At 39.0% G+C, this 14810-nt stretch overlaps 1 non-coding gene across 1 annotated transcript; it reads right to left on the bottom strand.

The window, feature by feature from the left end:
- Positions 1–12048: 12048 nt before the first annotated feature.
- On the bottom strand, positions 12049–12147 carry LOC139903725 (U6 spliceosomal RNA). Its single transcript, XR_011778522.1, has one exon. It is a non-coding gene; the product is annotated as a U6 spliceosomal RNA (small nuclear RNA).
- Between the last annotated feature and the right edge of the window lie 2663 nt (positions 12148–14810).

The following is a 14810-nucleotide window of genomic DNA, read 5'->3' as shown; positions in this document are numbered from 1 at the left end:
CGAACTACTAGCTAGGTAGAACAACAACCAACAACCTAGCGATCATGTAACAACCCAAACCAAACCACGACAATTCCCGTTAAATTTCACAACATAAAAAAAAAATTTCTGGTGCAGTTCATTTGCGCGGCGCGCCAGGTGGGTGCGCGGCGCGCCAAACCACCTGGACAGCCCGCTGTCCCCGGAAGTCAATTTAACGAAAATGTTTGACTAGTTCCCAACATTTTTAGCCAAAACGCTTTTAACCATACATTCATATATGTAAAACTAGCACATAACTAAGGTATGAACAAGTTTTACAAGGTGGGGCCCACACGTGCCCAAAACGCCACTAAGTTTAAAATACAATGTTTAATACAAATTAGAGTTTCGACCACAAAAAGTTTAATTGCCAAACGACACAACGAGCATGGTGTTTGGGGTTAAACTACCCAAGTCTCGGTCAAACTCCAAGCCATAACCCAAAAGTGCTTCCTAATCATCGAAGCGGGAAACTCAATCCAAGGTAATGCCCTTACCCTTATCCACACACGAACCTATAAAAAGGTAAACAACGAGAGGGTAAGCAAAGCTTAGTGAGCACAATAATTATACATACCCATATATAATCTACTTACTCGCATCACTTACACAACATCATATTCGAGTTTAACAATTCATCAAGCATGCTACATTAATAAGCATATACCAATAATTCACAATCCCACAAGTAGCTAATAGTACAATAGCATACGATTCATAAATTAATACTTCCAATACATAATTCACATAACCTTGGTTAACCAATTCGAACACGGGAAGCGGTACTTACAAGACCGTTGGAGTTCATAACGTCCACTAGTGTTACTTACACACCGCGTAATCACTAGTCCCCGGGTGATGTCTTAAACACCGCGACTAACTCACCCTTACAACAATGTGGCGTCTTAAACACCGCGACGAATCCACACTTCATTCAATACAATGAGTGGTGTCTTAATCACCGCGACACTTCCACTCCCATGACATTGTGGTGTCTTAAACACCGCGACAATACCACAAGTCAATCATACCATGAGTAGTGTCTTAAACACCGCGACAATGCTACTCGTTGCTTAGAATGTGATGTCTTAAACACCGCGACAATACCACATTCGTGCAACACAAATAAATACATTATATACACATACGCATAATTATTCCACTCACCTTATGCCTTCGGTGATTATTAAACCAAGCTTGAATTCCAAGGTAACGTACCTATTTCACAAGCATAATTAATCAATCAACTTGGTCTAATCTCATGACACACACCATCCTAGGTCATCTTGACCCATTTTGACAACTAACCCTAAATTGGGTCGTTTTCACCAAAAACCCTAACACTTGGCACTCATGGCCTTCACGCACATTAGAACACTAGGTTTTAGCACAAAACACTAATATTGACCCATCTTGGTCCATTTTGACCCATTTGACTCGATAAAAGTCAACACACCCATTTTGGGTCATTTATGCCCAAATCACACCCATTTACACTTCCTCAAGGTGTTCTAACAAATTACTAGCCAATTAGGGTTTCATAACAACCATTTATACATTTAAAACCCTAGCTTACACATAATTGAGTCTACATGACCCAAATTACCCAAGAACACCCAATTCACTTAAAATGGGTCTTAATGTTCATCTTTAACACAAACCCTAACCCATACCCAAAATCAAATTAAGAAAAGAAAGTTAAGGCATACCACAACTATCAAAATGTAGCAAATGACGAGATGCACAACTTTAAAGCTTGCGATTAAACCCGAAACGAGCTTCTTCTCCTTCAAAGTGAGCTTTCTCACTCTACAATCACTCTCTCTCTAAACTTGAATTGAAAGGGATAAGGTTGGTGAGTTTTTGAGTAAATGATACTCTAACATCTGATCCCAAGCATTAAATCCGGCCTCCAATTGATTTTACCGAAATACCCTCCAAATATCTAATTTAAAAGAATGGAGAATCTGTCACAGTCAGATGGCGCGGCGCGCCACCTAGCCGCGCGGCGCGCAACCCTGCCAGTTCAGCTTCTTTTGTCTTCTTAATATATACAATAAAACCCCGTTTCAAATATCGTTCAATACACTTATATACACATATGTACATTACAATTATTCGGGTCTTACAACTCTCCCCCACTCATTCGGATTGCGTCCTCGCAATCCAAGCCGCATGACAAGCAGGAAGATAGACTAACACGAACTCTTCGGGTTCCCATGTAAACTCGGAACCTTTATTCCGTCGCCATTGAACCTTATAGGTCCTAACCTCTTTATGTCTCAACCGTTTGACCTTTTCATCAAGTATAGCAATTGGCTCTTCAACATACTCCAACTTATTGTTTAGCTCAATTTCATCTAAAGGCATCCATGAAGAATCATCCGCAAGGCACTTACGGAGGTGAGAAACATGAAACGTGTTATGGATCCCCGCAAGCTCTTCGGGCAATTCCAATCGATATGCAACTTCACCAACACGAGCTAAAACTTTAAACGGTCCAATAAACCGAGGACCTAACTTTCCCCGTTTTCGAAATCGAATAATACCCTTCCATGGCGAAACCTTAAGCATAACCATGTCGCCCTCTTGGAATTCGATCGTTCGTCTACGTTTATCGGCATACGACTTTTGCCTATCTTGAGCCTTCTTCAAATGCTCCCGAATAATATCAATCTTGTTATTCGTCTCTAAAACCAAATCGGTACTTCCGATTTCTCTTTGACCCACTTCTCCCCAACAAATGGGAGTTCGACACCTTCGGCCATAAAGCATCTCGTAAGGTGGCATCCCGATACTAGTATGAAAACTATTATTGTATGAGAATTCCACCAAAGGTAAATGCTCATCCCAACTACCACCAAAATCAATGATGCACGCCCGTAGCATATCTTCCAAAGTTTGATTCGTACGCTCGGTTTGACCATCCGTTTGAGGATGATACGCCGTGCTCAACTTTAATTGTGTACCCATCTCTTCATGAAACTTTTCCCAAAATCGAGATGTAAAACGGGTATCTCGATCCGAAATAATAGATATAGGAACGCCATGTCGCGAGACCACTTCCTTGATAAACAACTTAGCCAAGGCCTCCGACGATATTGCTTCTTTAATGGGAAGAAACAAGGCACTTTTCGTCAACCGGTCCACGATCACCCAAATCGAATCATATTGAGTTCTCGCCGTCTTAGGTAACTTAGTGATAAAATCCATGGTAATGTGCTCCCACTTCCACTTCGGGATTTCTAACGGTTGCAACTTACCATACGGCTTTTGATGCTCGGCTTTAACTTGCAAACAAGTAACACATCGTTCGACGTATTTTACAACATCGCGTTTCATGCCCGGCCACCAATAATCTTTCTTCAAGTCATGATACATTTTCGTCGCGCCCGGGTGAATGGAATATTTCGACTTATGTGCTTCATCGAGTAGCATCCGTCGATAATCACCCGTCTTAGGCACCCACACCCTTCCTTGAAAGGACAACAAACCCCGCGGACCCATAGTAATAAACTCCGATTGGCCCACAATTCGTTCCGCGTGCTTATCGTGAACATAAGCCTCTATTTGGTCTTCACCCATCTTTTCAAGAAAGTCGTTAGTGATAATCAAACGTAACGATGTTATACGTATCGCCGGATGTTGAGTCTTTCGACTTAACGCATCCGCGACCACATTCGCCTTACCCGGATGGTAAAGTATCTCACAATCATAATCTTTCACCACATCCATCCATCTACGTTGACGATAATTCAAATCCCTTTGAGTAAAAAGGTGTTTCAAATTCTTATGATCCGAATATATCGTACACTTGACACCATATAAGTAGTGGCGCCAAATTTTCAACGCATGCACAACCGCCGCCATTTCAAGATCATGAGTCGGGTACCTCGTTTCGTGTTCCTTTAATTGTCGAGAGGCATAAGCAATGACTTTACCCCTTTGCATAAGAACGCACCCGAGCCCATTTAAAGAAGCATCACAATAAACCACCATGTCTTCGACACCTTCCGGCAACACTAACACCGGAGCTTGACACAACTTCTCTTTCAATAATTGAAAAGCAATTTCTTGCTCGTTTTCCCAATTGAACTTAGCACTCTTCCTTGTCAACTTCGTTAATGGAGAAGCAATCTTAGAAAAGTCTTGGATAAACCGACGATAATAACCGGCCAATCCGAGAAAACTTCGGATCTCCGTGGGCGTAGTCGGTCGTCCCCAACTCTTCACCGTCTCAATCTTCCCCGGATCCACTTGGATACCGCTTTCGTTCACAATGTGACCAAGAAATTGAACCTCTCTTAGCCAAAATTCACACTTAGAGAACTTAGCATACAACTTCTCCTTCCTCAGCGTCTTCAAAACTTCGCGCAAGTGACGTTCATGTTCGTGCATACTTTTCGAGTAGACTAGTATGTCGTCAATGAACACAATAACCGACTTGTCCAACATAGGTTGGCACACCCGGTTCATAAGATCCATGAATGCCGCCGGTGCATTCGTAAGACCAAAAGGCATCACCACAAACTCAAAATGTCCATAACGCGTTCGGAAAGCCGTTTTCTCAATGTCTTCCTCACGGACCCGCATTTGATGATAGCCGGACCGTAGGTCGATCTTAGAGAAATACGTCGCACCTTGAAGTTGATCAAACAAATCGTCGATCCTAGGTAACGGATAACGATTCTTGATCGTCACTTTATTCAACTCACGGTAATCGATGCACATACGCATACTACCGTCTTTCTTCTTTACAAATAAAACCGGAGCGCCCCATGGCGACGCACTTGGTCGGATAAAACCCTTCCCGAGCAATTCTTGAATTTGATTCAATAACTCTTGCATCTCCGTTGGTGCTAAACGATAAGGAGTTTTAGCAATGGGGGTAGCCCCCGGAACCAACTCGATGCGAAATTCGACTTGTCTTTCCGTCGGGACACCCGGTAACTCATCCGGAAAGACATCTTCAAACTCATTAACTACCGGAATTTCACGAATTGGTGGTGGCTCATTACGAGTGTCGACAACATGAGCAAGGAAAGCCATACCATCGGTAACAACGTGACGTCGTGCCCGAGCAAAAGTGCATATCGGCACCGATCTCCTTCGTTTGTCACCATGAATAATCATCTCTCCCCCACTTGGGGTCTTTACACGAATAAACTTGTCGTGGCATGCAATATCGGCTCTATAACGATCGAGCCAATCCATACCAACGACAACATCAAAATCACCCAAAGTCATCGGAATAAGATCAATTTCGAAACTTTCGGCGCCAAACACAACATTGCAATTTTTACACACATCAACCACTAGCGCCGTCTTGCCATCCGCTATTTCAACTTCTACCGGACGACTCAACTTTACTAGCGGTTTATTTAACTTAGGCACAAATCTTGGAGATACGAAAGACAAATTAGCACCACTATCAAAAAGTATCCGAGCCGGATTAGAATTAACCATGAAAGTACCTGAAACGACTTCATTGGATTGTTTAGCTTCTTCATTAGACATCAAGTAGTTACGACCCCTAGCCGTACCCGCTGCCTTCTCTATCCGCTTAGCATTATCATTACGCAACTCGGGACACTCGGGTTTCTTGTGTCCCTCCTTCCCACAATTGTAGCAAGTGAATTTTGTAGTAGAAGATGGTTTGGTACAATCACGAGCCATATGCCCCCTTCGCCCACAATTATGACAAGTATAGGGGAAATCCCCCGAGGCACCTTTCTTCACACTCCCCACACTCTCGGTTGGGCCTTTCTTTGACTTCTTGCTTGAAAAATTTGAGTGACTCGAACCTTCATACTTTCTCTTCCTCAACACAATCGCTTCAAACCCTTTCGCCATATTAAACAACTCATCGAAGCTCTTCACCACGTTTACGCTAATCTTTTCTTGATAACTATCATTCAAGGTTCGATAGAAATCTTCTTTCAACATTTTATCATTCCCGACATACTCCGGGCAAAATTGCGTCTTGGACAAGAACACGGATTTGAGAGTGTTCAAGTCCATCGACCCTTGCCTCAAGGTACGTAGCTCGTCCTTAAGTCTTGTAAGATCGGCCGAAGTTCGGTACTCATCGAAGAACTCCGCTTTAAATTCCTCCCAAGTGAAGTCCATACATTGTTCTTCACCATAGAGTTGGATCTTAGCATCCCACCACAATTTCGCGTCACCCCTTAACATGCTACAACCATACCTAGTCTTCTTGTCGGGTGGACACTCACAAGTACGGAAGGCCCCCTCCATATCGGAGATGAATCGGGCACTCTTGAGTGGGTCCCGATCGCCCTCAAAAGTAGGAGGTTGAGCATCCTTAAAGTTCTTGAAGAAAAAGTCACGCCTTCCCCCATTTTCTTCTTGAAGAGCAATCTTAATTTGCTCCTTAACCAAAGTGACGACTTGTTCGTCAATCGTCTCGAGAAACATCTTCTTAACATCTTCGCGAAACTCCGCCTTTTGGCGTTGAAAGATGGCCTCAACCTTGGCCGTGAACTCGGGGTCCTCGCTTGAGCCCCCATTATCAAGTTCGGTGTCGTGTCCGTTTCGCGTCTTCATTCTATAAAACGGAAGAGATTAAATAACGAAACGAAAGACATAACAATACGTATACATATACACCATACCACCCCATCTCGCTCGACGATCGTCGTACATCGCTCGTTTGACACGATTTGCACCCGTAGTAAGGGTAGCTAATCATTACTACGCGAGCACGTCGCGTAACTTGCTAGTACAACGTCCGTTCCGCTTGATGATTGCTATATAATACAAACAATAACGCATGATTAGTTCATATAAACCTATGCGCTAACCAAGACCCGGTCCGACCCAAAGTCCTACAAGTCCCGCACAATACGCACACAAAAGTCTAAGTCTAGGCGCCTATCTCAAGTCACCTAAATCCCTTAGACCATGCTCTGATACCACTTGTAACAACCCAAACCAAACCACGACAATTCCCGTTAAATTTCACAACATAAAAAAAAAATTTCTGGTGCAGTTCATTTGCGCGGCGCGCCAGGTGGGTGCGCGGCGCGCCAAACCACCTGGACAGCCCGCTGTCCCCGGAAGTCAATTTAACGAAAATGTTTGACTAGTTCCCAACATTTTTAGCCAAAACGCTTTTAACCATACATTCATATATGTAAAACTAGCACATAACTAAGGTATGAACAAGTTTTACAAGGTGGGGCCCACACGTGCCCAAAACGCCACTAAGTTTAAAATACAATGTTTAATACAAATTAGAGTTTCGACCACAAAAAGTTTAATTGCCAAACGACACAACGAGCATAGTGTTTGGGGTTAAACTACCCAAGTCTCGGTCAAACTCCAAGCCATAACCCAAAAGTGCTTCCTAATCATCGAAGCGGGAAACTCAATCCAAGGTAATGCCCTTACCCTTATCCACACACGAACCTATAAAAAGGTAAACAACGAGAGGGTAAGCAAAGCTTAGTGAGCACAATAATTATACATACCCATATATAATCTACTTACTCGCATCACTTACACAACATCATATTCGAGTTTAACAATTCATCAAGCATGCTACATTAATAAGCATATACCAATAATTCACAATCCCACAAGTAGCTAATAGTACAATAGCATACGATTCATAAATTAATACTTCCAATACATAATTCACATAACCTTGGTTAACCAATTCGAACACGGGAAGCGGTACTTACAAGACCGTTGGAGTTCATAACGTCCACTAGTGTTACTTACACACCGCGTAATCACTAGTCCCCGGGTGATGTCTTAAACACCGCGACTAACTCACCCTTACAACAATGTGGCGTCTTAAACACCGCGACGAATCCACACTTCATTCAATACAATGAGTGGTGTCTTAATCACCGCGACACTTCCACTCCCATGACATTGTGGTGTCTTAAACACCGCGACAATACCACAAGTCAATCATACCATGAGTAGTGTCTTAAACACCGCGACAATGCTACTCGTTGCTTAGAATGTGATGTCTTAAACACCGCGACAATACCACATTCGTGCAACACAAATAAATACATTATATACACATACGCATAATTATTCCACTCACCTTATGCCTTCGGTGATTATTAAACCAAGCTTGAATTCCAAGGTAACGTACCTATTTCACAAGCATAATTAATCAATCAACTTGGTCTAATCTCATGACACACACCATCCTAGGTCATCTTGACCCATTTTGACAACTAACCCTAAATTGGGTCGTTTTCACCAAAAACCCTAACACTTGGCACTCATGGCCTTCACGCACATTAGAACACTAGGTTTTAGCACAAAACACTAATATTGACCCATCTTGGTCCATTTTGACCCATTTGACTCGATAAAAGTCAACACACCCATTTTGGGTCATTTATGCCCAAATCACACCCATTTACACTTCCTCAAGGTGTTCTAACAAATTACTAGCCAATTAGGGTTTCATAACAACCATTTATACATTTAAAACCCTAGCTTACACATAATTGAGTCTACATGACCCAAATTACCCAAGAACACCCAATTCACTTAAAATGGGTCTTAATGTTCATCTTTAACACAAACCCTAACCCATACCCAAAATCAAATTAAGAAAAGAAAGTTAAGGCATACCACAACTATCAAAATGTAGCAAATGACGAGATGCACAACTTTAAAGCTTGCGATTAAACCCGAAACGAGCTTCTTCTCCTTCAAAGTGAGCTTTCTCACTCTACAATCACTCTCTCTCTAAACTTGAATTGAAAGGGATAAGGTTGGTGAGTTTTTGAGTAAATGATACTCTAACATCTGATCCCAAGCATTAAATCCGGCCTCCAATTGATTTTACCGAAATACCCTCCAAATATCTAATTTAAAAGAATGGAGAATCTGTCACAGTCAGATGGCGCGGCGCGCCACCTAGCCGCGCGGCGCGCAACCCTGCCAGTTCAGCTTCTTTTGTCTTCTTAATATATACAATAAAACCCCGTTTCAAATATCGTTCAATACACTTATATACACATATGTACATTACAATTATTCGGGTCTTACAGATCAAACTAAAGCAACCAAAATAAAAGCTAAACAAACAGCTAAACAAATTACGAATACGTACAAACCAAAAAGGTCAACATAGCCGCAAACACGACCAAACGGGCATGAACAACAAACACAAGAGCTCTAAAAGTACAAACAAACCTATAAACCCGTTAAAAGCAAACACCATACAGAACCACGAGCTAGGCACTAGTCTTATCCACCGCCTTGGATGATTTTCTACATTTTTTCTCCGGATTGATCAATTTTCCTTCGACTAGCTTGAAGGGGATAACAATGCCAACATGAGGATCAAGGTTATACTCTACGTCGGAAAAACCCGAAGCAAGATCAACACCATTACCCGTAGTCGAACAAGGTTCTTATTTGCTACATTACTACTTCCTCTAACACATAAAATATATGAATGATATAGTTTTCACTCTTTACAAGTTATCACTATAGTTTTCACTTTTTATAGATTAACACATAATTTTTCACTCTTTACAAATCAACCATAAAATCTTTCACATTTTTTACAAATCAACTACATAACTTAAATTTACACAAAAAATTCACTTTTTACATATTAACTACAAAACTTTTCACATTTTTTATAAATCAATCACAAAAATTTTCAATTTTAAAACATAAAATATATGAATAGTATGATTTTCACTCTTTACAACAACAACAACAACAACAATACCCAATCCCACAGATGTAGGGTATGGGGGAGGTGGAGTGTAGACAATCATTCCTCGAACCCTAGATTAGAAGGAAGTCACTACTCCACCCGCGGGTATAGAACCCATGACTAAATAAGATCGTCTCTCCCTCTACTCGAGAGCCAAGAGATTGCTTCCTAAAGGACCTCCGGCCAGGAATGCTCATCAAAATAAGATAGTGTGGGCATACGTACCTGTAAGAGTTATGTGCACCTAGGAAGATGCAACCATACAAAGTAGCCATAAAATCAAACACATATAGCAAAAATGCACAACAGTATGACAGACATCATGAATGACATAATGCGCAGTAATATGTAGTTTCAAGTAGGCAGACAAACAAACAAAAAACACAGTCACACACCACCCACACACACACACAACCACACACCCACCCACACACACACAGTCACATAAGCATGTATGTGTATATGCTCCCACACACACATAAGCATGAATAAATACCTATACCTAAACACGTATACATATAGAAACTTTCATAGGAGTATATACCTAGATACCGATACAGACAAACATATATACACTTAGATACATGTACCTAGATACATACATACATATACATATACAAACATATACACGGGACCCTATATATCACCTAGATAAAAACACATAGATACAAAGGCATATACACGTATACACATAAACATAAGTACAAAAACTCATACGTAGGTACATATACAGACTAATGAATAAACCGTAAATACGACGTGGAAATATAAAAACAATAATGCAAAATACAGATATACAGGCAAAATCAGATACCATGTAGAGGGATATGTATATATATAATATGTAGTGTAGCTATATAAAATATAGTAATATTTATATATATGGTTGTAAAATAAATATATACTACACTTTTAAAAAAAAATGAAAAATAAAAATAAAAATAAAAATTCTAGGGCCTATATCGAGTCTTACTCAAATACACTAATTCTACTCCTCCACAGGTTCCTATCAGAAGTCATGTCCTCCGTCAATAGAAGCTCTTTCATGTCAAGCTTCAATCTATCCTCCAACTTACGTCTGGGTCTACCTCTTCTCCTTACACCCCCAACAGCGAGGGTCTCGACTCTCCTAACCGGGGCTAAAAGTGGGCGCCTCATAACATGCCCAAACCATCTAAGTCGTCTTTCCCTCAGTTTGTTGGTTATGTTCCCAACTTTCACGTTCTCCCTAAACACTCCATTTGGTATCATATCTAGCATGGTCTTACCACACATCCACTTAAGCATCCTCATTTCTGCCACCTCCATCCTCCTCTCTTGAGCTTTCGTCATTGGTCAACACTCTTATCCGTACAACATGGCTGGTCTGATTGCCACCTTGTAGAATTTTCCTTTCAATTTGAGGGGTATCTTCTTGTCGCACAACACACCTTTCGCTGCCCTCCATTTCAACCATCCTACTCGAATACGATGCGCCACGTCCTCATCTATCCTTCCCGATTTGTGAAGCATCGAGCCTAAATATCTAAAGGACTCTTGTGGAGGTAAAGTCTGATCACTCTTTACAAATTAACACTATACTTTTCACTTTTTATAAATTAACACGTAACTTTGCACTTTTTACAAATCAACTACAACAGTTTTCACATTTTTTTACAAATCAACCACAAAAAAATTCACTTACTACAAATCAAACACATAACTTGAATTAACACAAAACTTTTCACTTTTTACAAATAAATTACAAACATATACATTCATTATTTCGGTCGTATATCTGATTAGCAGTTCATAACTATATAAAGCAAAATTAGTTTTATGTTTCAGTATTAGTGCTTTAGTGTGTGAATGACTTCAATTAGTTTTTTCGATCATAGTTTAATTAGTTGATAGATGTAACTTGACAACTTCATCCGTGTTTTACTTTATTATGGCATTTATGATGTGATGTCTTTGTCTTTAGGTTCCGGTCTGGTCTTCATCTCACATAACCTCGATGCACCACCAAATTATGATGTATCGTTGACACTTTTTAGTTTCTTCGACACTTCGTTGGTTTACCGCTTCCTTTGACTTGGTGGGTTGGCCATTTGCTTATGAATTTTCATACATCGCTAAACATATTTTTTCTTTAGGTTTATCCTCTTGAGGTCTTTCGCATGTATGGTAGTCTTCTTCGCAAATTTGTTTCTATTTAACAAATTTTGTTTTTGTGGTTTTGAATTGCGGCTAATTCATCTGTATTTGGGACCGAGTGTTATGATCGTATTTTTGATCCCGTTCATTCCATTAGCCCTCTTAATTCTTTGGACTATTTATCGACTTGTGCGTGTCATCCTTGCGCATGGGTCGTGCTAATCATCTATGTATCGATTCAATTTTTAGGATGTCGACATGACCCCTCTTAATTGAGACAGGAGATCAAAGACTTGAAATAGGAGTCACTTCGGTTCCACTTCAGGATGTTTTTCATCTTCAATGGATTGTTATAAGTTCACACAATTACATGAATGTCAGTGTTCAATTTTTTCTGAGTTTTTTGCATCATGTTGTTAGTAAATGGGGTTTTAATAGTTTTTTATTGTTGATTTTTGCTTAATATTTATTTCAGTGTTGGTAATGATCGATTCAATAGATGGTTTAATTAAATTGTTTCAGTTAGATCATATGATCTATAAAATTTTACAACTTGTAACTAAATTTAAGTATTGAGAATAACTATACATAAACACATATTACAACTAAAACTTACAAAATCACATTACATTAGAGTTTAATGAATCAAATATCATATTTTTTTCCTCTTTTTTACTTAACTTTATTCACATGTAATTTAAAACATTAAATATTAAAAGATAGATTATGAAAATTATAAAATTATCCCGACCCTTAAATCTCATCTTTGACTTCACATGTTGACGAAGAATTGGCGGCTAAGTCGTAGAAGATGAAGGCTTGAAGGCAAAACATGCACCATTCTCCATCTCATGGAATAATATTTGTCCTTGAGTATTGTCTTCAAAGTTCGAAACTCTTAACTTTCCAATCCCTCCCCCCCATTTTATTAACATGGCTTTTTAAAGAGAATCACGATTCTTCTTGTTCAACCATTGATAAAATCATTGGGGCTTCTTTCCTCACTCGCGTTTCCATTGCCTTGTTCGACGACTCAATGGTAGAATCGATATTGTAATCCGTCTAAAGTTCTCTCCAATTGTTTAAGGGGATCTTCATCATCAAAAGCACGTACACAGCAGTAAGTTACATCGTTGCCTCATTCGCCATATGCGATTAAGTAGATTAAAAGTTATTCTGTTAAAAACTTAAGTAATTCGAAAATTCATATATTCGTGTAAAAAACTCAAACCGAAAATCCGAACGGTCAAATCGCCCGTCTATGTGTTCTCACCTACATATCTAAAAACTACAACGATCCAACTGGTTAACAAGTTCGTGACATCAGATTCCTAGCAACTGCTCAGAGTTTGAAGGATTTGCATGAATTTTCTTGGTTTTCTCGGATTAAATTCTTATACTTGTGCAATTTCCTTTCCCAAAGCTAAGCTCCAATACCAATCGATCACGTGGTGGTTGTTAACGGAAGAACCACACAATTATACAAATACATAATTTCAACAAACTTTAAACAGCTACCCGAAACGAAACTTCAAGAGAATCTCTCTTCTTTTTAATTCATTATGATATGCTTAAAACATAATTGGCCTAATACTTATATAATATCTTACCCTAACCAATAACATGGAGGACAAAATAAATCTTATCCAATTTAAAAGTTACATTTAATAAAAATATGATGATTTTTTAAAAGGCAAATGGACAATCCTAAAACAAATTTTCCACGAATATTATTTACAAAGTGTCTACCAATTATTTTTTTCCAAGAATATTATTTACAAAAATGATAATAAATACTATATTAAAGAACTTTTCTAACGACACCTCTAATGACTGACTTTAAAGAATTTAGACAGGCTTTATTTACTTGTTATTGTAAATAGTCAACCACTTTTTGAACATAACTTCCCTCAACCGACTTAGCGTGCTACTGTATTATGCATTAATTAACTATTAACAACAACTTTTAGGACTGTCATTAGATAAATTCTAAATTAAAAAATGAATTATGTGAAATGCCCCGTTCATATCGATTTTAAACGTTACATAATAATTGATTTCATTGCGAGGTATTTGACCTCTATATGATACATTTTACAAACATTGCATTCGTTTTTAAAAGACAAACTTTCATTTCATCGAAAGTTGACAGGCATGTATACCATTTCATAATATATCCAAACTATAAATGACTTAATAATAATCTTGTTGAACTCAACGACTCGAATGCAACGTCTTTTGAAATATGCTATGAATGACTCCAAGTAATATCTTTAAAATGAGCAAATGAACAGCGGAAGATTTCTTTAATACCTGAGAATAAACATGTTTAAAAGTGTCAACCAAAAGGTTGGTGAGTTCATAAGTTTATCATAAAATCATAAGATTCAATAATTTTGATAGACCACAAGATTTAAATACAGTACACCTATCTCGTGTACGAAACCATTTTTCATAATGCTTGGCAGAGTAGGTTCATATTCTTTTCTCCCCCGTAGGTTGCCTCGCGATTTTTAATAACCGTACACATATCTCGTGTACAAAATAACATACACATAATCTGTGTATAAAATCATTCTCTCTATACATAATCTTTGCTTGGTAACCGACCTTAACATTTAATGCGCATAAATAATATCCCCAAAACAGAACCTCTCGTCTGTATAAATATATAAACCTCAAAGTACTAAACACCACACCCACTAGCTCTACTGTCTAGTGAACATTCTGGGTGGGGGTGTTAAACCCGGTAGCTACCTTTAGGATTAGCGTCAATTAGTGGAAATTATAACGTCCAACTAATTCTTAGGTTACCAAGCTATAATAATCAGGGGGAAATATTCACGTCAATTAGTGGCAATTATAACGTTCAACTAATTCATTAGAGGAATGTTTTACTTGTGTCTATCTTGTCAAACATTTATAA

The sequence above is a fragment of the Rutidosis leptorrhynchoides genome, chromosome 3 (genome assembly GCF_046630445.1).
Source record: "Rutidosis leptorrhynchoides isolate AG116_Rl617_1_P2 chromosome 3, CSIRO_AGI_Rlap_v1, whole genome shotgun sequence".
Lineage (NCBI taxonomy): Eukaryota > Viridiplantae > Streptophyta > Magnoliopsida > Asterales > Asteraceae > Rutidosis > Rutidosis leptorrhynchoides.
This window is presented reverse-complemented; position numbering and strand designations above follow the sequence as displayed.